Source organism: Arachis ipaensis, chromosome B5, assembly GCF_059453495.1.
Source record: "Arachis ipaensis isolate K30076 ecotype BB chromosome B5, ASM5945349v1, whole genome shotgun sequence".
In the NCBI taxonomy this organism is placed as follows: domain Eukaryota; kingdom Viridiplantae; phylum Streptophyta; class Magnoliopsida; order Fabales; family Fabaceae; genus Arachis; species Arachis ipaensis.
The window spans coordinates 100,930,817-100,955,451 of NC_142440.1; the positions used below are offsets into that span (position 1 = coordinate 100,930,817).

The 24,635-nt window shown below is 39.8% G+C and overlaps 2 non-coding genes across 2 annotated transcripts; one reads left to right on the forward strand and one right to left on the reverse strand.

The window, feature by feature from the left end:
• Positions 1-1,761: 1,761 nt before the first annotated feature.
• LOC148565163 (small nucleolar RNA R71) lies at positions 1,762-1,869 on the forward strand. Its single transcript, XR_015885244.1, has one exon. It is a non-coding gene; the product is annotated as a small nucleolar RNA R71 (small nucleolar RNA).
• Positions 1,870-21,330: 19,461 nt separating this feature from the next.
• On the reverse strand, positions 21,331-21,437 carry LOC148565164 (small nucleolar RNA R71). The gene has a single exon (XR_015885202.1). It is a non-coding gene; the product is annotated as a small nucleolar RNA R71 (small nucleolar RNA).
• Positions 21,438-24,635: the final 3,198 nt, after the last annotated feature.

The window sequence follows — 24,635 nt, forward strand, 5'->3', positions numbered from 1 at the left end:
CACCCCCAACAATGGGGTTTAGAGACTTATGCCGTAGAAAATACAATAAGAAACATGTAAAGTGTCATGAGGTACAAGATGAATCACTAAAAGTAGTTTTTATAGTAAACTGGTGACCTAGGGTTACAGAAAATGAGTAAGCTAGGGTGTTTAGTGTAAAAATCCACTTCCAGGGCCCACTTGGTATGTGCTTGGGCTGAGCATTGAAGCTTCCATGTGTAGAGACTTTTCTTGGAGTTAAACGCCAGCTTTTGTGCCAGTTTGGGCGTTTAACTCCCGTTTTTATGCCAGTTCCGGCGTTAAACGCCAGAATTCTTGAGCTGACTTGGAACGCCTGTTTGGGCCATCAAATCTCGGGCAAAGTATGGGCTATTATATATTGCTGGAAAGCCCAGGATGTCTACTTTCCAAAGCAATTGAGATCGTGCCAATTGGGCTTCTGTAGCTCCAGAAAATCCACTACGAGTGCAGGGAGGTCAGAATCCAACAGCATCTGCAGTCCTTTTTCAGCCTCTGAATCATATTTTTGCTCAGGTCCCTCAATTTCAGCCAGAAAATACCTGAAATTACAGTAAAACACACAAACTCATAGTAAAGTTCAGAAAAGTGAATTTTAAATAAAAACCAATAAAAATATAATAAAAACTAATTAAAATATTCTAAAAATATACTAAAAACAATGCCAAAAAGCGTATAAATTATCCGCTCATCAACGTCCTCGTTCTCTTCAGCATCTTCTACTTCCACCACATCCTCTGCTGGCACGTTTTCTGGTGGGTTTGGCTCCTCATGATTTCTCTCCTGTAATGTGATTCTGGACCTCAAAGTGATGGCGTTGATGCCACCTTTGGGATTAGGCTGTGGTTGAGAAGGAATTCTATTAGAGCTTGAAGGTTGATGTGTGGAATTAAGTGAGGAATCCATCCGGGAGACGAGAGCCTGTAAAGTGGCAGTCAAGCCATTCAGACTAGAGTTCAGCTGCGCCTGCATGTCTTGTTGTCCTTGCGCAAGAGAACGGAGCATCTCGTCATTTGATGAGGAATTAGAATAAGCAGTCTGAGAGACTTGTTGTTGGGTTTGCTGGGGTCCTTGTGATTATCTTAGGTGAGGTGCCCTGTAAGGTTGGTTCTGATTCTGCTGTCTGTTGTTGTTATTGTTATTCCACCTCTTGTTTCCATTATTGTCTCTGCCTCCTCTGTTAAAGTTTTCCCTCCAGCCATGGTTAGAATTATCTCTCCAGCCTTGGTTGGATTTGTCTTGCCATCCATGGTTATTATTACCACCTTGGTTGTAGTTGCCACCTTGTTGATTGTATCCTTAATTCGGACGGTCATAGAAGTTATGAGTGGCTGCCATAGTGTTGTCTTCCTGGAGCTGCAAGCATTCATCAGTATAATGACTATAATCAGCACAGATCCTGCATACTCTTTGTGGAACTAACTGTTGGCTTTGTTGTGGTGAAGGCTGAGCTTGTTGTGCCTGTTGTTGATTTAACTGCATATGCTTCAGTAGGTTGGTCATTTCACATATGCTCTGGGTGAGAGCAGTAGTTTCTTTGCTAGAAGAAATCTCTGCAACAGCTTTGGGATGGTTGTGCTTCTGTCTGTGATTTCTAGTGGACTCAGCTAAGTCGTTGATCAGTTGCCATGCTTTATCTGTGGTTTTGTACTTTTTCAGAGAACCATTACTAGCACCTTCCAGTGTAGTCTTATCCTGGGGGTTCATGCCTTGAGTGAAGTAGCTGATCAATACTAGTTTACCAATCATGTGATGGGGACATGCATCCAAGAGATTGTTGAAGCGCTCCCAATATTCATAGAGAGTCTCTGATTCACCTTGAACAATGTAGGAGATCTCTTTTCTCAGTCTATCTGTGACTTCAGCTGGGAAGTATTTTTCCAAAAATTCTCTCCTGAGTGTATCCCAGTTGGTAACAGTTGCTTCAGGTTGGGAATAGTACCACTCCATCGCCTTTCCTTTAAGAGAAAACGGAAAAGCGGTTAACAGAATAGAAGTTTCATCTGCACCATGACGCCTAACAGTAGAACAGGCTGTCTGGAAATCCCTAAGGTACTTGATGGGCTCTTGAGCAGGTAAGCCATGAAACTTGGGCATCAAGTTGATCAGTGTAGTTTTTAGTTCAAAATCTGCAGCTGCAGTCAGGTGATGCACTTGATACGGCTGTAGTGTAAAATCTGGGGCTCCTGCCTCCTGGAGAGTAATCCTCCTAGGTGCTGCCATGTTTCTTGCACGTAAATCAACTGGATCAGTAGTAAATGAGCTTGTCTCGCTCTTAGATGGCGGTTCAGATTTGCCCTTAGATGAGACTGGTGAATTGATAATAATCACTTCACCACCCTCAGAGGCTAACCGACGTCGAGTTCGTCTAATATGTGAAAGAGTTCTTTCAATTTCAGGATCAAATGGGACTAAACTCGGATAAGGCAATGAACGCGTCATTCAATGAGGAAGACATGTAACTCATGGTAACAAAAATAAAAATAAAATATGCAAATAAAAATAAAATATATACACTAATTAATAATTTAGCACACTATTGCAACTCCATGGCAACGACGCCAAAAATTGATGCGTGGAAGAAGTTAACCAATTTAGAGATTTCAATTAAGAGGACAGCGTTGCACGTATAGCTCTTAACCGGCTAAGATCTGCCTTACCAATTTAAAAAAAGGGTTGTCACAAATTTTAGAAATAAAATACTGGGAGTATGAGTCCCAGGTCGTCTCCCAACGAGTTGCAGGAAAGAGTGCTAATTTATTAATCAAAAAATTCCCAGAAAGTTGAGTTTGATAATGAGTAATTAAAATAATTGTTAATTAAAGCAATAAAAATAAACTAAGAATAATTATTGATACTCTGAATAAAAGGCCTTGACTGGGGGAATAATTAAATAGAATTTCTATGATTCTATCCTTGTTGGAATCTTCTCAAGTGTAGTGTAAAAAGGTTGTTGTTCTCACTCGGTTACCCCTTACTAAATAAGGAAATGTATGATGGTTAAACTAACTCTCACCCTCAATTCCTAGTCCTCTCCCTTAGGGAGGTCTAGTGTTAGTAGGTATGGAATTAGCTAACAACGTCCAATTCAACCAAGCACTTGAGCATTCCAATTCAAGTATCTCCTTTTAATCAACCCCCATGTCAAGTAGAAATTTTACTCCATTGACATGAAAGAAATAATCATAAAAATATGAGAAGACATAATTAAATAAAATAAAATAGAGAATTAAAATTAATTAAAATAGAAATAACTTCATATATTAATAAATTCAAAACGCAACATAATTATCTGAACAGAGTCAATGAGTAATTAATTAAAAATAAGGGAGTAAAGAAACAAACTAAAGTAATGTCTTCAACGGAGGTAATGGCTCTTCAACATCCACAATCCAAAGCAAAAGCATAAACTATCAATATAACACTAATCTAGATTCAGATCTAAAACTAAGAGTAATCCTAATGTGATGAATCTCTCTGTGTGTGGATGCCTCCTTGAGTTTCTGCATGTTCCCTAGGTTTAGTCTGTGTTTCTAGGCTAAAAACTGGGTCAAAATGCGGCCCAAAATCGCCCCCAGTGTATTCTGTTATTTTTGCAGATCGCGCAGGTCACGCGTACGCGTCGTCCACGCGTTCGCGTCATTCAGTGATTTTCCTTGTCACGTGTTCGCGTGGTTCACGCGTTCGTGTCATTCGTGTAGACTCCAATTGACGCGTTTACGTCAGGCACGCGTCCGCGTCATTGCGAATTCTCCATTTCACGCGTTCGCGTGGGCCATGCGCTCGCTTCATTGCTCGCTGGTCATCTCCTTAGTTTCTTGTGTTCCTTCCATTTTTGCAAGCCTCCTCCCCCATTTCCAAGTCGTTCGTGACCTGTGAAGCCTGAAACACTTAACACACGGATCACGACATCGAATGGGATAAAGGAGAATTAAAATACATAATTAAAAGTCTCTAAGAAGCAAGTTTTCAACCATGGAGTGATTATGGGAAGGAATTGTAAATACATGCTTATCATATGAATAAGTGGGTAAAGATTTGATAAAACCACACAATTAAACACAATATAAATCATAAAATAATGGTTTATCAGTGATGTTCAATTTGGTAGGATTCATGAGCTACATACTATTTTCACCCTATATGTTCACATGTGTACTTGGAGGATAGATTTGCCCTTGACCAAGTAGGTAGATGATTTTACATTAGTTACATGCATTCACTTAGGTAGTTTGCATTTCATAAACCCTTTCTCACCATGATCTTTAGTCTTTTTATTCTAAGCATGAGGGCATGCTTGGTTTAAGTGTGGGGAGATTTGATAAACCCCAATTTTGTGGTTTATATTGTATAGAATTTGGGGGGTTTTGTCAATATTTCTCGCACTTATTCACAAGAAATGCATGGTTTTGTGTTCACTTCCTAATATTGCTTCAAGATGAAAAACATGCTTATTTTGCCTTAAAATTGCCATATTTTAATCCTCTTCTATTGCCATTCGATGCCGTGATGTATTTGTTGAGTGATTTCAGGAATTATAGGGTAGGAATGGCCTGGAAGAGAGAAAGAAAGCATGCACAAAAGGGAGGAACATGAAGATTTGAATTTTGGGAAAATCAGCGTTGGCGCGCACGCGCATTCCACGCGCACGCGTGGATGAGGATGGCTAGAAGCGGCGCGCAAGAATGGATGCGTCCGCATGGATCAGAGGATTCCTATCGACGCGCATGCGCACTTGGCGCGCACGCGTGGATCACAAAAGCAATCGGTGCACACGCACGCATGGCGCGCATGCGCGGGAAGCTGCACGTGACCTCATTAAATGAAATCATGCCTGTCGATTTCTGAGGCTCATCAGACCCAAATTCAAGCTGTTTCTACATGGAAAACACCCAAGGATGCTAGGGGAAAGGGGGGGATCAATCATTTTACACTAAGACACAATTTATCTAGATTTTGGTTCTTTGTTCTTCTAGAGAGAGAAACCCTTGTTACTCTCTAGATCTAGTTTTAATTTGATCTTTCCTTGTTGAATTCTAAATTGGATCTTGTTAATTACTAGTTTTGATAGTTTAATTTGAATTCCTTAGTATAATTTTGCTTAGATCTTGTGATACTTTTATGAATTCTTGTCAATTGTCATTTCATACCCATTTCATGAATGTTGTGAATCTTGACTTGTTGATGTTACATTGATGATTTCTTTGGTTAATTGTGTTGTTTGAATGATTGTATGTTGATAATTGTTAGTGGGTACTTGTTAATTTCAATTTGATTGCAATTTGAACATGTCTTTTATTAATGCTTACCATGTGTTCGATGAATTGTTTACTTTGATTATGGAGTAGTTCTCTTTACTCTTGGCCTAGGCTAAGGGAATTGGGTAAACTTGAGTCATTGGGTCTAATGGATTTGATGATTTGGGAGCCCTTAGTGGTCAATTTGATAGCCATTGATGCTAACCTTCTATTAAGTCAATTAGTAGTGAGGTTAGAACTTATGGGTTGATGTTGACCAAACCATTTGACGTACATCACGTATAGAAGTAGACTTAATGAGTTTGGTTCCTCATAATTGTTAAGATATGGTTATTAGACAAGGATGGTGACCCCAATTCCCATGCCTAGCCAAGAGTTGCTTTTATTATTTATATTTGAAAACCTAAAATTCTTGATTACTTGTCTTAGTTATAGTTACTTGTTTAGTTTAGAATAGAATCATATTGGATGTTACTTTGTTAGTTTGGAATTGCTCATGTCTTGCTTAGTTATTTGAAATAATTTCTTGCATTTTAAGATTGCTTGCTTGTTAAGATTCCCTTTTTATTTTCTTGCTCATGACTTGCAACCCCAGAATTCTAACCAATATTGAAGCACATGTTTGCCCATTCCTTGTGAGACGACCCGAGGTTTGAATACTTTGGTTATTTCTATTGGGGTTGAACTTTTGACAACCAAATCCCTTCTAAATTTGATACTCGGGGATTGTTGTTGGGTAGAAGCTATACTACCAACGCGGATTTCATTGAGAAATTCTATTCTGACGATAATCCTCCCACATCACAAATCAAGCTAAATATCTAAGAAATATACATCCTAAAGTGCAAAATGTAACAAAGTAGGAATAAACAGAAGTACAGCAAAAGAAAATGTGCAAGTACTGAAAGGGAAATAAGATAAAATAAAATAAAAATAAAAATACAGAAAAAGAAATAAAATAGGATGAAAAAGAGTTTGAAAGTAGTTCACCAAAATAAGATTCGCCAGAGATGGTGACCTCCCCACACTTATATAATAGCATCGTCCTCGGTGCTCAGTCAGGCTGGGTGTGAAGAGTCGTCACCTCCAGAAGGGTGTGCTGATGCTGTCTCTATAGGCTTTGGCAATGAAGGTGCTTGAGGCTCTGCCTGTATAGGGGCTGGTAGATCTGCTAGCTGTGTCTGTGGAGGCTCCTTGTGCTGGGGCTCTGCCTGCTGGGGCTCTGCCTGCTGGGGCCCTGCCCGTGTATCCTCCTCATGCTCATCCGCCTCCTCCTCAGATGGCTCTGATGGTGTGTCAGTCTCAGAGGGGATGTCAGTGTGTCATGTCCTGATCATTAGCTTAAGATGCTCGTAGCGTCGCTTATTGCGATGATCCATCCAATCTAGGCGCTCAAATAGTCGGTGCACAAGGTGGTAAATGGGCTGGGAAGCAAGTGAGGGTGCTGTGGGTGTGGGTGGCGCAGCAGGGGCTGAAAGGGCAGCAGAAGATGTGGCTGCATTAGCAGAGGAGTAAGAGAAGGCGGTCTGTAGCCCAGAGCCTCGAACTTCCTGCCGTGTAGGATGATCTTCCTACAGTCGGCGGCTGGTGGTCTCTCATCCTCAGGCTCCCAAGGTACCTCATCTCGGCGGCCCAACTGGGTAATCAAAGAGGGGAATGGCAGAGTGCCTCGGACATGAACTTTAGCCATGGAGTGACGTATAAATCAGGGAAGGTACAGGTCTTTGCCTTCCATCACGCACCAGATAAGAGTAATCATGGTGGCTGGCACCTCAGTCTCGTGAGTGCTCGGCATTACATAGTTGTTCAGAATTTGTTGCCATAGCCGAGCCTCGTCATTCAGATAAATAATTTTTATGCCTTTTGGGTTCACTGTGGATTTACCCATAACCCATGGGACAGCTGGATCAATGGATATGGTTCACTTTACTGCCTCCCAATCAAAAGTCATAAATCTCATAGCTTTCTCAGCTTTTTGGTAATCGTCTAGTTCATCTGACTTAGGCTGGAAATGGAGGATATCTTCAATGGCCTCCTCAGTAACTAAAATCTGCTTCCCTCTGAGCTGTACTGCATCCAGGGTCGTCTTATAATAGTTGCAGTAAAATTTTCTGACCCAGGATGCATTAACCTCAGTCAAATTCCTCTCCAGAAAGAACCAGCCTCTCTATTTTATTTGTTCTGTAGTGTACTATTGTAGTTCAGCTGGAATTCTGAGGGTCTTTTCCAATTATAGGTGCCTTTTAGTCCCAAAGACATCATATTTTAGTTCACAGTAACGATTTGCGAACTTGATTGGATCAGTGGCTGGCACAAGTTGATCGGCTTTTTCCTGCGGAGTAAAGTTCTTCTCACGCCAGGAATCATCATGTAGTATATCTAACAAAGCGGTAGATGATTCTCCTCTTTTTCTTTTACCTGTTCCTGCTTTAGCTTTTCCTTTCCCTTTTGGATCAGACATCCTGAAAAATAGAGGTTCCAGGATACAATTTAGCAAACTAAAGCTGAAAAATAGGAAGGCACATAGGAAGCAAGCAATTTAAGCAGTAGATGTGTAAAAGAGGAATAAAAGCAAATGGATGATGTAAGTCAGAATTATATAGAATGTTGTACTGAATGGAAGATAAAACTCAAAGAATTTAAGTAGGAATCACAATCCAACAACTATTAATTGAAATGCAGAATGCTTGTTTGTCAGGAAACAATAATAAACATGCCATGAAAGGGGTTAAAAGGGGTTAGTGTAAACTGATAGAGAAGTTAGAAAGTCAATGAAGTCAAAAGTTATAAAGGGAAGTTAAAGTTAGTGGCATGATACTGTAGTTCCTAGCTAACAAAAATGCACAAACTTTAAGAACAAGTAACTCACATTCAAGTAGAGAATGCAGATTATTGATGATAAACATGAAAATAAAAGAAGCATAAAAAGGATTAAGCATCATTAATAATGCAATTGAAGTTGAAAGGTAACCAAAAGAGATAGTGAATGCTAGCCCAGCATGTCATGAGGTGACTTTGGTTTAAACCAAGGAAAGCACAATGTGAAAGTACCAAAGGCGAGTCATGAATAGCAGTTAAGTAAAACTGTTTCTGAGAAAAATTGGGTAGCATTCCGGCAGTAAAAGGGACGTTCCCAGAAAATTAAACAGCATAATAATGCACGTAGCAGCAATTGTCAAACAGAATTAGCAGTTCATAAGAATTTCAAAACAAATTATATCAAATCAGCAAGTAAAATGGCACTGAGCAGAATTTTCAATCATGATAGATTCAACGCAGTTATGTGCAAGCAGCATGTGACATCAAAGCAGAGCAATAATTGCAATCAGCAGGAATGAATGCAGCTTATATGAATTGATGGTATGAAGCAGAACATAATCAAACAGCCATGAAACAGTGAAACAGCAACAATAACAGCCAATCAATAGTGAAAAGCAAAAAATTCAAATAGCAGGTACAGAGCAATTATCAGGCCTAGAATCCTCTAACCACATTCTAGCTACCTAACCACCTAGAATCCACTACAAACATGCATATCTAACTAACCTAAATTGAACATAATTAAAATATGCAAACTAACTAACTTGAACGGAAAAGAAATTGGAGTGCAGTGGAACCTGGGGGCACAGTGATAGAAACAGAAATAAAGGGAGAGGTGGGTGTACGGCGGTGCTAATGGGCGGCACGGCGGCGCTGGGATGCCCGTGGTGGTCTGGGTAGAGTCAGGGGTGTTGCGAAAAGGTGAGAGGGGAAAGTAGGGGGAGAAGAAAAGAAAGAAGGAAGGGGGGAGGAGGGGTACGGTGGCGTCGCTGACGATTGGACTTCTGCCGGTAAAGAATTGTATAAAACTAATTACGTTGTAAGTATAGTTTCTAAACCAACAAAGAATCCTTTCGTACAAAAACTTTGGTTGTCACAAGTAACAAAACACAATAAAATTTATAACCGAAGTATTTAAACCTCGGGTCGTCTTCTAAAGGAATTGTAGGGAAGTATTATTTATTATTAGTTATGGAAAAGATATAATTTTGGGTTTTTGAAATAAGGAACAAGAAAAGTAAATTGCAATAATTAAAATAATAACTAATAAAACTCTTGGCAAGGTATGAGAACTGGAAATCACATCCTAGTTATCCTTATCAGGTGTGATGAGAATTATTTATTGCTCCCACTTAGTTAACCCTTACTAAATAAAGGAAAGTCAAGTGGACTAATTAACTTGATTCCTCAAGTCCTAGTCAACTTCTATGGAAAGACTAGCTTTAGAGGGATCAAAATCAATCAGTAGTTTCCAATTCTCAATCAACCACTGAGTTTGACAACTCAAGTGTTACCAATTACTTAACCAAAGCCAAAAGGAGAAAAATCTAAATTAAATTGAAAGCATCATAAATAGAATAAAATAATCATAAATCTGAAATACCTCAAATTATATTAAATAGAATATTCAAATCTAACATGGAAAGATTCATAAGCCAATTTGGCAACATAAGTAATTAACAAGTAATAGAATAAATAAAAGTAGAAAAGAACATAAAGTAAAGGAACATTGAACCTGGAATGGAGAAATAACCATAAACTAAGAGGAATCTTAATCCTAAATCCTAAGAGAGAGGAGAGAGCCTCTCTCTCTCTAAAACTACATCTAAAACCTAAAATTATGAATTATGAATGTTGTCTGAATTGTTGAATGAATGAATGGATTCTCCCACTTTATAGCCTCTAATCTGTGTTTTTTGGGACAAAAACTGAGTCAAAAACAGCCCAGAAATTGCCTTAGCGATTTCTGGTACGTACAGGTTGCTACAAAGTCACGCGGGAGCATCGTCCACGCGTTCGCGCGGATTGCATTTTTCCAGGTCAAGCGTCCGCGTGATCCACACGTGCGCATCGCCTATCTTTGGGGTAGCTATGGAAAATTATATATCGTTGCAAAGCCCTGGATATTAGTCTTCCAACGCAACTTGAACCGCATTATTTGGACTTGTGTAGCTCAAGTTATGATCGATTTAGTACCAAGAGGTCAGGCTGGACAGCTTTAGCAGTTCCTTCAGTTTCTTGTATTCCTTCCACTTTTGCATGCTTCTTTTCCATCCTCTAAGCCATTCCTGCCCTATAATCTCTAAAATCACTTAACACACATATCATGACATCGAATGGTAATAAGAGAGGATTAATATTAGCAATTTAAAGGCTCAGGAAACATGTTTTCAATCATAGCACAAAATCAGGAAGGAAAAATGTAAACTCATGCAAATCATATGAATAAGTGAGTAAAGAATTGATATAAACCACTCAATTGAGCAAAAGATAAACCATAAAATAGTGGTTTATCAATTTTCTCACACTTAAACATTAGCATGTTCTCATGCTAAGCTCAAGAGAAGCTATAAAAGTGAAGAGGAATAGTGAAACTTATGAAATGCAACCTATCTATATAAATGCAACTACATGCAAAATGTTTCTACCTACTTGGTTAAAAGTAAACAAATATTTTAAGAATAAATATGAACTGGATTTCACTAATTTAAATCACAAAATAAAGTACAAGTAAACTTGCAAAAGAAAATAGCTCGTGAAAGCCGGGAACAAAGAATCGAGTATCGTACCCTCACTGGAAGTGTATACACTCTAATCACTCAAGTGTTTAAGGTTCAATTCTCTCAATTATCTACTAATCTTGCTTTCTAAGGATTTCTCTTCATCTAACAATCAACAAAGAATTAATGCAAAGATACACGTATCAAGAGGTCTTTTAAGGGTTTTAATGGGGTTAGGGTCAAGGTAGGATTGTATTTGGCCTAGTGGACTAAAATCTGAATCCTTAATTAACTTAAACTTTCCACCTAACTTTAGACAATCCATGTAATCATAATACCACATCTAACTATCCATTAACCATGTTTTCCACATATTCATGCATTCTAATTTCAGGTACAGTACATATGCATTGCTTTCACCACTTACTTTGGGGCATTTTGTCCCCTTTTATTTATTTGCTCTTTTGCTTTTCTTTTTTCCTTTATTTTATTTTATTATTATTATTTTTTTTCATAATTTTTCTTTCTTTTTCTTTTCTTAAGGCATATGATTAAGGTATTGAATGCATGAGCATATTCTCAACATTCTTTCACATTTTCAGAAAATTCTAACATACTCAATTCTCAACCCAAATGTTTCCAAATCCAACTTTCCCACACTTAAATCATAAGCACTCTCACTAGTCTAAGCTAACCAAGGATTCAAATTAAGGACATTATTGTTTTCCGCTTAGAGTTAATGATGTGCTAAAGTAAAGAACAAAGAGGTATAATAGGCTCAACATTGGGTTGCAAAGGATAATGAAAGGGTAAGGCCATATGGGTATGTAAGCTCAGTGAAACAAAGGCCTCAATCATATAAGTGCATGCATACATCAAACAATGGAAATATAGAATTAAGCAAGACAAAGATCACAATTTTAGAGAGAACAACACACACCAAAATTAAAATATTGGTTGGTAAAATGCAACCAATCAAATAGGCTCAAAATCTCACTGGTTTTGTGTGTTCGAGCTCTAAAACCATGTTCTAGTATAATATTTCTTCAAACAAGTTCAATAAAAATTTTAATTCAAATTAGTGAAATGTTATAAAAAGTTTCTTTGAAAAGAAAATATTACTTCAACCAAGTGGTAAAATATGCACAAAATCAAACAAATATGCAATCAATCATGCAAATGCAACAATGAACAAACAAAGAAAATAAAACATTGGTGTTGAGAAGAAAATAACTAACCCATGGAGATTGGTATCGACCTCCCCACACTTAAAGATTGCACCGTCCTCGGTGCATGCTAAGATGTGCAAGTGGACGGGTTGCTTCAACTGACGCTCTTCTCCAAGGATTATGCAAATAGACTTGTTTGTTGCCCCATGTAAACGTTTTCTGTTTCCCTTCCTCGGTGGCCATCCTGAAAGAAGTGGAAAAAGAAGAAAAGTAACCCAAAAACAAAGATAGGAAATAATTTAAAATATGGTTGGGTTAATGCCAAATGATGAGAGTCTCAATTACATGGTAGCTACAACATGCAAGTGAGAAAACAGTAGAAGCACGTGGCAAATCAAGAGTGCAAAAATTTGCAACAATGGGGAAGAGAGTGTGGGTAATGAAAGATAATATAAATTCATGTCAATTTAAAAGGAATACCAGTATTATAAAATTAGTATTGACTTATAATTAATAACACCCAACAGTTTGAAACAAGTCACGAAGCACCAAATTAATACCAGAAAGGATACAACAGTTGAATAAGAATATTTAACATCAATGGAAAAATAATAAACGTAGAAAAGAATAAATATATGCACAAAATTAAAATACAATGAATGAAAGTATGCAAATAAATTAAATAAAATAGAATGAAAGTGAAGAGGGATGAGAGGTTAAAGGAATGAAGAAAAAAAGAAAGAAGGAAAAAGAAAGAAATAAGAAGGGGAAAGAAAAAATTAGGATTGGGGAAGAAAAGATAAGATAATTGGGGCTGATCTGGATAAGCTGTGCAGCGCAGGCGACGCGGACGCGTGGGGCACGCGTTCGCGTGATTGGTGATATTTGCAAGTGACGCGGACGCGTGGGGCACGCGTTCGCATGACTTGATTTGTGTTAGTGGCGTGAGAGCAGCCTCGCGTTCGCACGATTTTCCGTTTTGTTTGTATTTTGCCAAAATTTTTTTTGGGTGACGCGTGCGCGTGGGTGACGCGCACGCGTGAAAGGCGTTTCTTTTAAAACTGACGCGGATGCGTGGAGCACGCGTTCGCGAGGTAGGGCTTCTGCTTCTAGCACGATTCCAGCCCCACTCCATCATAACTTGCTGCCATTCACCTTTTTACGTCGATTTTGCAGAGTCACGTGTACGCGTGGGTGACGCATACGCATGTGAGGCTCTTTTTCAAAATGACGCAGACGCGTCAGCAACGCGGTCGCGTGGGCATGTTTGTGCCTAAGGCACGCCTCCAGCCACGCTTTCGTGTGACTCTCTGCTTCTTTTCTTCTCGTGTCCAAGGCACCTATGACGCGGACGCGTCAGCGACGCTTGCGCGTCCCGTGCCTCTCTTCTTTTTTTTTTATGCAGTATGCAGAATGCAAAATGTAGAATGTAGATGACTATGCAGAAATTATGAATGAACACGAATGAAAATAAAATAAAATAAAACTAAGAACAAAAAGGAAAGAATATACCATGGTAGGTTGTCTCCCACCTAGCACTTTTAGTTAAAGTCCTTAAGTTGGACATTTGTGAGCTCCTTGTCATGGTGGCTTGTGCTTGAACTCATCTTGAAACTTCCACCAATGCTTGGACTTCCAACATTCTTTATCAATTCCAGATACATTCCCCAAGCTTTGATGGAGTTGTTCACAAGCTTTGAGCTCCCAAAGTCGATCCTCATGTATGCCTGGATCCCAAATCTTGTTTCTACACCCGTCTTCAAGTGAATCATGATGATTCCATCCGGGTGGTTCAGCCTTAGAATTCTCATTTAGGCACCCAAACATCCTCCTAGACCCATTCATTCGAGCTTTACACCAATATTTGCACTTCAACTTGGAGTGTGCAACCGTATTGAACCTTGCAGGGCAACTCCTACCACTAACCATTTTCCTTTTACTCTTAATGCTACAAAGAGCTCTAAGCTGGCCATCTGTCTCAAGTAACCCATATTCAAGCGGGAAGGTAAAGGTTAAGGATAAGTATTTTACCCACTTGAATGTTGTATTGGATGGTAATGGCTTTGGGGGAGAGGTCTCCAACAACTTTGGCAAGGTGATTTCAAGCTCCATTTCCTTGTGCTCTTCCTTGATAACTTCCACCTCTTTGCAAGCTTCTTCAATTTCAACCTCTTCCTCTTGGTAGCTTTCTTCCAATTCAATATCTTCTTCATTACTCACCAAGGGCATGGAAGGTTGTGCTTCTTCTTCTTTAATCTCCATCTCTTGATCAACCTCTTCAAAGTCTTTAGCTATGATATGTCTTGGAGGTTGTACACCCTCTTCAACATCAAATTCAAACGTCTTGGAAGGAGGTTCTATGACTGGAGTTTCCCATGGAGGTTCTACATCTCCCAAGTCTTCAACCACTTCTTCCTCTTTAATAATTACTGCTTTGTCTAGTTGTTTTAGTATAAAATCGTACTCATCCTTGATGATTTCCTTTCCATGACAACTCCGTTCAACTATTCTTTCATTTGTAAGGGTCTCTCCTACCTCCAGACTTTGGGCTTCCTCTTGCTCTAAGACAAAATCAGACTCCTCCTTGATGTCTTCCTTCACTAATTCTTCAATCACTCCTTCGACTTCAAGGGTCTCTACTACCTCCACCTGTAGGGCCTCCTCTAGCTTCTTAAGAAGTGTGAATTCGCGAAGATGATCCCTTTTCTCTTGTTCCTTGTCAATAGCATAGCTGGGATCATCTTGATCTTGGATTGATGAATGTGGGTGCTCCTCCATGGAGGGTGGTGATGGAATGGGAAGATTATTATGTGGTTGAAAAGGAAGCGCACTAAAGCTTGAGGGTTGAATATTGGAGGTAGAGGGTTGGTCCATGCGGGATATAAGTGTTTGAAGAGTAGAGGTGAGACTAGTGATAGAGGAAAGTGTGGTATGAAGCTCTGTTTGACCTTGGTGAATAACACCAATGGTGTTGTCATCCAGTGGAGGTTGGGGTGGATATAGGTTAGGGGCATATGGAGGTGAATGGTTGTGGTTGGCTTGTGAGTATGGTGGTTCAAAGCTATGTTGAGGAGGTGGTTCATTGGCATATGATGGAGCTTGTTGGTAACTACAAGGGGGTTCTCCATATCTATCCTCTTGGTACGCACCTCGGAATGGCTCTTGACCATAGTAATTTGGTGGAGGTGGTTTGTCACGAAAGGGTCCACCATAACTATTGTCTTGGCATGCATTGTAGGATGGTCGTTGTCCATGGCATCTTGGAAGGTGTTGTTGCCGAAAGAGTTTATTAGATCCTCATGGTTCCTTCCATCTTCGATTGTTTTGACCTTGATGCACGTTCCTGTTATAGCTTCCATTTCTTTCAACAACATTAGAACCAAACTTAAAGCCAGAAGCGTGAGAATTCATAGTAGCAATTAAAGACAAAAATTAATAAAAATTAATGAAAATAAACTCCTAAAACTAGAAACACTAAAAAAAAAGAAACAAAAAAGCAAATATTTACAATAACCAATAATAAGGCACACGTTTGCAATTCCCTAGCAACGGCGCCATTTTGACGATTGGACTTCTGCCGGTAAAGAATTTTATAAAAATAATCGCGTTGTAAGTATAGTTTCTAAACCAACAAAGAATCCTTTCGTACAAAAACTTTAGTTGTCACAAGTAACAAAACCCAATAAAATTTATAACCGAAGTATTTAAACCTCGGTTCGTCTTCTCAAGGAATTGCAGGGAAGTATGATTTATTATTGGTTATGGAAAAGGTATAATTTTGGGTTTTTGAAATAAGGAACAAGAAAAGTAAATTGTTATAATTAAAATAATAACTAATAAAACTCTTGGCAAGGTATGAGAACTGGAAATCACATCCTAGTTATCCTTATCAGGTGTGATGAGAATTGTTTATTGCTCCCACTTAGTTAACCCTTACTAAATAAAGGAAAGTCAAGTGGACTAATTAACTTGATTTCTCAAGTCCTAGTCAACTTCTATGGAAAGACTAGCTTTAGAGGGATCAAAATCAATCAGAAGTTTCCAATTCTCAATCAACCGCTGAGTTTGACAACTCAAGTGTTACCAATTACTTAACCAAAGCCAAAAGGAGAAAAATCTAAATTAAATTGAAAGCATCATAAATAGAATAAAATAATCATAAATCTGAAACACCTCAAATTATATTAAATAGAATATTCAAATCTAACATGGAAAGATTCATAAGCCAATTTGGCAACATAAGTAATTAACAAGTAATAGAATAAATAAAAGTAGAAAAGAACATAAAGTAAAAGAACATTGAACCTGAAATGTAGAAATAACTATAAACTAAACGGAATCCTAATCCTAAATCCTAAGAGAGAGGAGAGAGCCTCTGTCTCTCTAAAACTACATCTAAAACCTAAAATTATGAATTATGAATGTTGTCTGAATTGTTGAATGAATGAATGGATTTCCCTACTTTATAGCCTCTAATCTGTGTTTTCTGGGCCAAAAACTGGGTCAAAAATAGCCCAAAAATCACCCCCAGCAATTTCTGGTACGTACAGGTCGCTGCAAAGTCACGCGGGAGTATCATCCACGCGTTCGCGCGGATTGCATTTTTTCCAGATCACGCGTCCGCGTGATCCATGCGTGCGCATCACCTATCTTCGGAGCAGCTATGGCAAATTATATGTCGTTGCGAAGCCCCGGATGTTAGCTTTCCAACGCAACTGAAACAGTATTATTTGGAGCTCTGTAGCTCAAGTTATGAATGATTTAGTACCAAGAGGTCAGGTTGGACAGCTTTAGCAGTTCCTTCAGTTTCTTGTATTCCTTCCACTTTTGTATGCTTCCTTTCCATCCTCTAAGCCATTCCTGTCCTATAATCTCTGAAATCACTTAACACACATATCACGGCATCGAATATTAATAAGAAAGGATTAATATTAGCAATTTAAAGGCCCAGGAAACATGTTTTCAATCATAGCACAAAATCAGGAAGGAAAAATGTAAACTCATGCAAATCATATGAATAAGTGAGTAAAGAATTGATATAAACCACTCAATTGAGCATAATATAAAACATAAAATAGTAGTTTAACAGTCGCGATGGTGGTGGGCAGTGGTCTGGGTGCGGTGGCGGGGTTGCGTTGGCGACGGGGCAGGGCGCGAATTAGGGGAGAAGGGGGAGAAGAGGAAGAGAAGGGGGAAGAGGAGGGAGTAAGGGGGAAGGAGAAGGAGAAGAGGAGAAGAAGGAGGGGTGAGAGTGGGGTGAATGGCGGCGGGTTTGGGGGTCAGTGACGGGGCGGTGCGGCAGTGGTGGCTGGTGGCAGTGGGAGGTTGGAGGTGGAACGTTGGGAAGGGGGGGAAAAAGTGACGCTGGGGCTAGGGTTTCCGCGTCAGGGGGGTTTGGGAATTTAAATCCACGCGTACGCGTGGGTCACACGTGCGCGTGGATGAGGTAAAATTGAAACGACGCGGAAGCATCATTGACGCGAACGCGTAAACAGGGGATAATGAGAAAGACGTGTACGCGTGAAACACGCATACGCGTCGACTAGAATTGTGCTAAATGCACGAATCCAGTGTCGTTTTGGCGCAAATCTCTATTTCAATAAAGGGGGCAAAAATTTTCATGCGACGCATGCACATCGCGCACGCCCACGCGTGTTATGTGTAAATGAAATTGATGCGTACGCGTCATTGACGCGCCTGCGTGGCCAATTGGTGCTCATCGCACACCAGCCGCACGATTCCAGCCCAACTTTCTGGGCGTTGGATGGAGACGCCGATCTGAGATCGATGCCCACGCGTGGCCTACGCGCACGCGTGGTGTGGGCTTTTTTTTATATAGAATATGCAGAATGCAAAATAGAGATGCTGATGCGGATGTTTTGAATGATACTAGGGAGAATAAAATAAAATAAAACTAAAAACAAACAAAACAAAACAAAATTAAAATTGAAAAAGAACGATCATACCACGGTGGGTTGTCTCCCACCTAGCACTTTTAGTTAAAGTCCTTAAGTTGGACATTTGTTGAGCTCCTTGTTATGGTGGCTTGTGCTTGAACTCATCCAGAAATCTCCACCAACGTTTGCAATTCCAATAGCCTCAGGGGTCCCAAACTAGGCATGTAAAGCCTGATGCCAGGGCATTTTGGCCAGTTTCACTGACCTTTTGTTTACTCTTTTAGGGTAGTTTCATGCATTTTCTTAGTTAATAAGCAAGTTTTGGGTAGATAATCACTTACATCTTGATTCAAGCAAACATTGTGAAATTTCATGTGATTTTATGAGAATTATGCATGAATTGAATGACAAATTGGATAATGCATGTCTCATAACTTGGATTAGAGCTTTGATGCACTTTATTTGCTTGATTTCAGGACAAAGGAAGCAAGGAAGAGCCACATTAGCAGCAACGTTAATCTAATTAACGTGACCACTAACGTGGAATGGGAATAAACTTGCAACGTTAATGAGAAAAGTGATTGCCAATAACGCCTTCGAAACCATCATGGCCCACGTTAATTACCACGTTAACTACATTAACGTGGTAGTTAACGTGGAGAGAAAGGGAGCTCCAGCGTTAGTGGTAAAAGTGAATACCACTAACGCTCTAAATTGGCAATTGGCCACGTTAAGAGTCACGTTAACTCAGTTAATGTAAACTCTAATATGGAAAGGGAAGACAATGCCAACGTTAGTGACACTCACCTTTGTCACTAATGTTGGACTAAGGCCAATTGGCCACGTTAAGAGTCACGTTAACTACATTAACGTGAACTCTAACATGGGACGAGCAAGGAATCGCCAACGTTAGTGACACTCACCTTTGTCACTAACGTTGGACCAAGCCATTATGAGCCACGTTAGTTGCCACGTTAATTGCATTAACGTGGAAGCTAACGTGGAGGGAAGAAATGATGAGCCAACATTAGTGACACTCACCATTGTCACTAACATTGCAGATGGCAATCACCACCACGTTAGTTGCCACATTAAGACAATTAACGTGAGGTACTAACGTGAGAAGGGGCGTTTGGAGCGTTAGTGACAAAGGTAAGTGTCACGTAAGCTCTCGAGGCTAAGGCATGCCCACGTTAAGAGCCACGTTAGTTATACTAACGTGAACTCTAACGTGAGAAAAGGGGGGCTAAGAGCAACGTTATTGGCAAAGGTGAACGCCAATAACGCTTGCCATGGACCAAGAGGCAACGTTAGTGGTCACGTTAGTGCCACTAACGTTGAAGTTAACGTGAACCATCTTGGGCTAGGGACGTTAGTGAAAAAGGTGATTGTCACTAACGTTCTCGAACCCACATTTTCATTTAACGTTAATGCCACTAACGTCCTAGCTAAAGTCCATGCCTACTTCACACTTTCTCTGCAAGTAAAGTTGAGCCCACTGAAGATTCCAAACTGCTTCAACTCAAGATCCAAAGGCCCATATCCAAAGACTTGAAGAGCCAACTAGATGATCAGAAGAGTAGTATATATAGGAGTAGTTTTGAACTAGAGAAGAGAGCTTTTGGCCATTGGGAAAACTACTCTCTGTATAATTTTACTTTCTCTGAACTTTTAGTTTTACTTTGAGAATGTATTTTCCATCTTTGTTTTCCATTCCCAGAGCTATGAACAATTAAACCCGTTTCATTGGGTTAGGGAGCTCTGTTGTAATTTGATGGATCAATAATAGTTTTCATTATTCTTCTTCTTTCTTTTCTCTTGATCTTACTAGAAAGCTTTCAATCTTCATCCAATTGGGTAGTTGTCTTGGAAAAGATGCTATTCATACTTGGATCTCTTCGGAACCTTGGAAGAGGAATGAAGAGATCATGCTAGAAATACTTTCTCATGTTGGACCAAATTGGGGTTTGGAGTGATATAGTGACATATAATCCTACCAACATTTTGATTTGGGAATACATGTGGTATAATCAGTGACTACACTTCATCTCTTCTCATGAGCAATTAGACCAAGGAATTGGCTATTGATCAAGATTTGAGAGATTGAATTACTAAGGAATTAGAATTCAATCACTTAAGATTGCCAAGGAGATCAATGAATGCATTGATTGAGGAAGAGATGAAAATGAACTTGATCCGGAGAATACAACATCTCCTGAGCCCAATGAACTCCCTATTTCTGATCTTACCCATTCTCTTTACTTTCTGCCATTTACTTTTATGTTCATCCTCCCCATTCACCATTTAAGATTCTGCAATTTACTTTCCGTCATTTACATTCAGTCCTTTATTTCCAGTAATTACATTTCCTGCCATTTACTTTCCGCCATTTACTTTCCTGCAATTCTCCAATAAATTCTGCTTAGCTTAACTAAAACACTCCTCCAATTAAAATTGGTTGACCAATCAATCCCTGTGGGATTCGACCTCACTCTATTGTGAGTTTTTACTTGACGACAATTTGGTATACTTGCCGAGGGAAAATTGTTGAGAGACAAGTTTCCGTGCATCAAGTTTATGGCGCCGTTGCTAGGGATTGATTTTGTATCAACAATGATTAAATTGGTGGATAACTAGATTGAGCATTTTTCTTTTGTTTGATTTAAATTCTGTTTGAGTAATTTACTTTCAGTTTTAGTTATTTTCTTCCCTTTACCCCTACCTGTTTGTGGTGTTCTCGTATTTGTTACAATTCAGTTCACTAACCCACTAACTGTTTAATATATTGCATCACTCACACTAACAGCATTTTTAACAAGAATAGTCTCTATCTCCCTTTTGCTTTGGCCTTGTTGGTTATATGACAGGTAGAAGAAGCGGGGCTTCAACTTCTGTTGATTCTAAACCTGAGAGGACCTTCCTTAGATTAAGGAGGGAAGCAAGAAGAAAGAGAGTTGTTGGTACTGAGGAAGAGGAAGAGTACTTTGAACCAGACATGGATGAGAATATGGAGAACCATCATGAAGAAGAGGCTCACAACCATGGCAGAGAAGGTCCAGTGCATCATGCTGGACAAGAAAGAAGAGTTCTAGGCTTTTATATCAATCCAAACCCAGGAAACTGTGGAAGTAGCATCCAAAAGCCAACCATACATGCCAATAACTTTGAACTAAAGCCACAGCTCATCACCCTGGTTCAGAACAACTGTTCATTCGAAGGAAGTGTCCAAGAAGACCCCAATCAACATCTAACCACATTCCTGAGGATATGTGATACTGTGAAGTCTAATGGTGTTCATCCTGACATCTATAGGCTGTTTCTGTTTCCCGTCTCACTCAAGGACAAAGCATATAAATGGCTGAAATCCTTCCCGAAGGAGAGTTTAACAACCTGGGAAGATGTGGTGAATAAATTCTTGGCGAGATTCTATCCTCCTCAAAGAATCAACAGGTTAAGAGCTGAGGTACAAACCTTCAAGCAATAAGATGGTGAAACTCTCTATGAAGCATGAGAGAGGTTTAAGGACTTGACAATAAGGTGCCTGCCAGATATGTTCAATGAATGGGTGCAGTTACACATTTTCTATGAAGGTCTTTCTTATGAATCAAAGAAGGCAGTAGACCACTCATCTGGGAGATCTCTGAACAAGAGGAAGACCATAGAAGAAGCTATAGATGTCATTGAGACTGTAGTTGAGAATGACTACTTCTATGCTTCTAAAAGAGGCAACACTAGAGGAGTAATGGAGCTAAATAACGTGGATGCATTGCTGGCCCAGAACAAGCTGATTACCAAGCAGTTGACTGACCTTACTAAGAAGATGGAGAGGAACCAAGTAGCAGTAATCACCACCTCATCAGCAACCCAAGAAGGAGTGAATGCAGAAGCAGAGTGTGAGCAGGAATAAGCCAACTACATTGGAAACTCACCTAGGCAGACCCATGATCCATACTCCAAAACCTACAATCCTGGTTGAAGGAACCACCCAAACTTTGGGTAGGGAAATTAACAAGATCAAGGCCAAGATCAGAGACGTCACAACCCCACAACAATGCAGCTCACCAATATTCCACACAGAGATCATATCAGCACCCACCTAACAACACCTCTCAACATTCATATCAAAACCAAAATGGCCATTCTTATCCCTCCAACTCCAACTCACCATCATCCGAAGATAGACTCTCAAGGATTGAGACCCTACTTGAACGAATATGCAAAGAAGTCCAGGACAGTAAAATGTTCCGAGAGGAAGTCCGGTCCAATATGCAGAATCAAGATGCTGCCATCAAGAAACTTGAGATACAAATTGGTTACCTATTCAAGCAAATTCCCAGCCATAACCTGTGCAGCAACACCAATCCAAACCCAAGAGAGGAATGTCAAGCTATCACCCTCAGAAGTGGGAAGGAATTGAAGGAAATTCCCAAGAAATCACAAGAGAAGAACTCAAATGAAGGGGAAAAGGAACGAGATGAAGTCCAAATTCCCATTCCCAATTCACAGCAAAAAGGAGAAATGCTGAAGCCAGACGTCCCAAAAGCTCCATACCCTCAGCAATTGAAAAAGAAGGGGGATGACAACCAATTCTTAAGATTTCTGGAAATCTTCAAGAAACTACAAATCAACATACCCTTTGTTGAAGCAATAGAGCAAATGCCACTCTATGCCAAGGAAGTAGCAAAGAGCTGCAATGAATGCCAAAGAGCTGGAAACCTACCCAAAAGAAATGAGATGCCACAAAATTTCATCTTAGAACTGGAACTGTTTGATGTATGGGGAATCAATTTCATGGGACTATTTCCAACCTCATATTCAAACAAGTATATCCTAGTAGCAGTGGATTACGTTTCCAAGTGGATAGAGGCCATTGCAACCCCAACAAATGATAACAAGGTGGTCATGAACTTCCTCAGAAAGAATATCTTTAGCCGGTTTGGAGTCCCACGAGCGCTCATCAGTGATGGAGGGAGCCATTTTTGTAACAGGCCACTAGAAGCTCTTCTCCTACGATACGGGGTAAAGCACAAGGTTGCCACACCTTATCATCCCGAAACAAGTGGGCAAACCGAGATATCTAACAGAGAGTTAAAAAGGATTCTGGAAAAGACTGTAGGAGCATCAAGAAATGACTGGTCGAAGAAGCTAGATGATGCTCTTTGGGCATACAGAACAGCATTCAAAACACCAATCGGGATGTCTCCATATCAACTGGTGTATGGAAAGGCCTGTCATTTACCATTGGAGCTTGAACACAAAGCCCTCTGGGCTCTCAAGCTACTAAATTTTGATAGCCTTGCCGCTGGTGAAAAAAAAGTCCTGCAGCTGTAGGAAATGGAGGAATTCAAATCTCAAGCCTATGAAAATGCGAAGATCTATAAAGAAAAGGCAAAGAGAAGACATGACCTCAATCTGACACCCAGGAGTTTCGAAAAGGGATAGCAAGTGCTCCTCTACAACTCCAAATTGAGACTTTTCCCTGGGAAACTCAAATCAAGGTGGTCTGGACCCTTTCTTGTCACAAAGGTCTCGCCGTATGGTCACATAGAAATCATGGAGGAAAGCTCAAGGAGGACTTTCACTGTGAACGGACAAAGGCTCAAGCATTACATGGGCAACATGGGGGAAAGCCCCAAAGTGAAATATCATCTCAACTGATGGAGAAATCGTCAAGCTAGCGACGCTAAAAGAGTGCTTCGTTGGGAGGCAACCCAACCTAAGGTAGTTTCCTTTTCATGATCATTTCAATAAAAGTTACAAGTAGTTTACCCTGTATTGTGAGGAGCTAAGTTTGGTGTTGCACACCAAAACAATCCAAGAGTGGATGTGTAATTCTAAGTTTGGTGTTCCACCAAAGGTTTCAGTTAGAATCACACTACACCTCTTCAAGAGCAAATTGCTAGCCCCAACCAATTAGGGAAACCACTTGACAAGAGTTTAATTTCTAGTTCATAGTTGTTTTAGTAATAAAAGCACATAAGATCCTCTGCATGTATTCAATCTGTTGCATTAGGTAAGGAACTAAGTTTGGTGTTCACACACCAAATCAAGTTCAGAAACTCACAAGCATACATGCATGCTAACTAATTCTCAAGTGCTTTGGGAACAAGAAACTTCCAATAACTTTGCAGGAATTCAATTAAATCTTCGGGAACAACGGTGCACCATCATCCAAGGAGGCGAAGAAGGATGCAAAAGCTGTGGACGATGACAACAAAAGGATGGCTAGAAGTCACCACAAAAAGATTGTATTGTTACTTGATTCCATATGCTTGGAAATGCTCAAATTGGAAGTCTGAATGTATCCCTGATTATTAGCTACTCTTTAGTTTACATCACTAGGATTTAATGTTCGTTTTTCCCCGCCTTTGTCATATGTTCGCTGTGCCAAGCTATCTGTTGCATTTTCACCTTGCCTACTTGTATGCTTGTCCTTTAAGTCAAATAAAAAGAGATGTTATGAAAGACCAAAGTGATGTTCAATTTGTGGAGTAAGTTCTTAAGCTTGTGGTGTAGTAATTACTTAGCTAAGTTGGTTCACCAACAAGGTAGGAAGGCAACTATCTGTCCTGAATCATATGCTTGAAATACACCCCATGAGACTAGCTAAATAACAAGATCCCAATAAGAAAAGGGGAAAGAAAAATGAAAGTTGAGAAATAAAGAAAAATAGTAAGAAATAAGGCTAGGCACTAAGGGTTGAATCTTAAGGCATGTGTCTGTGGTGCTCCTGTGCAAAGGATATACTTGGAT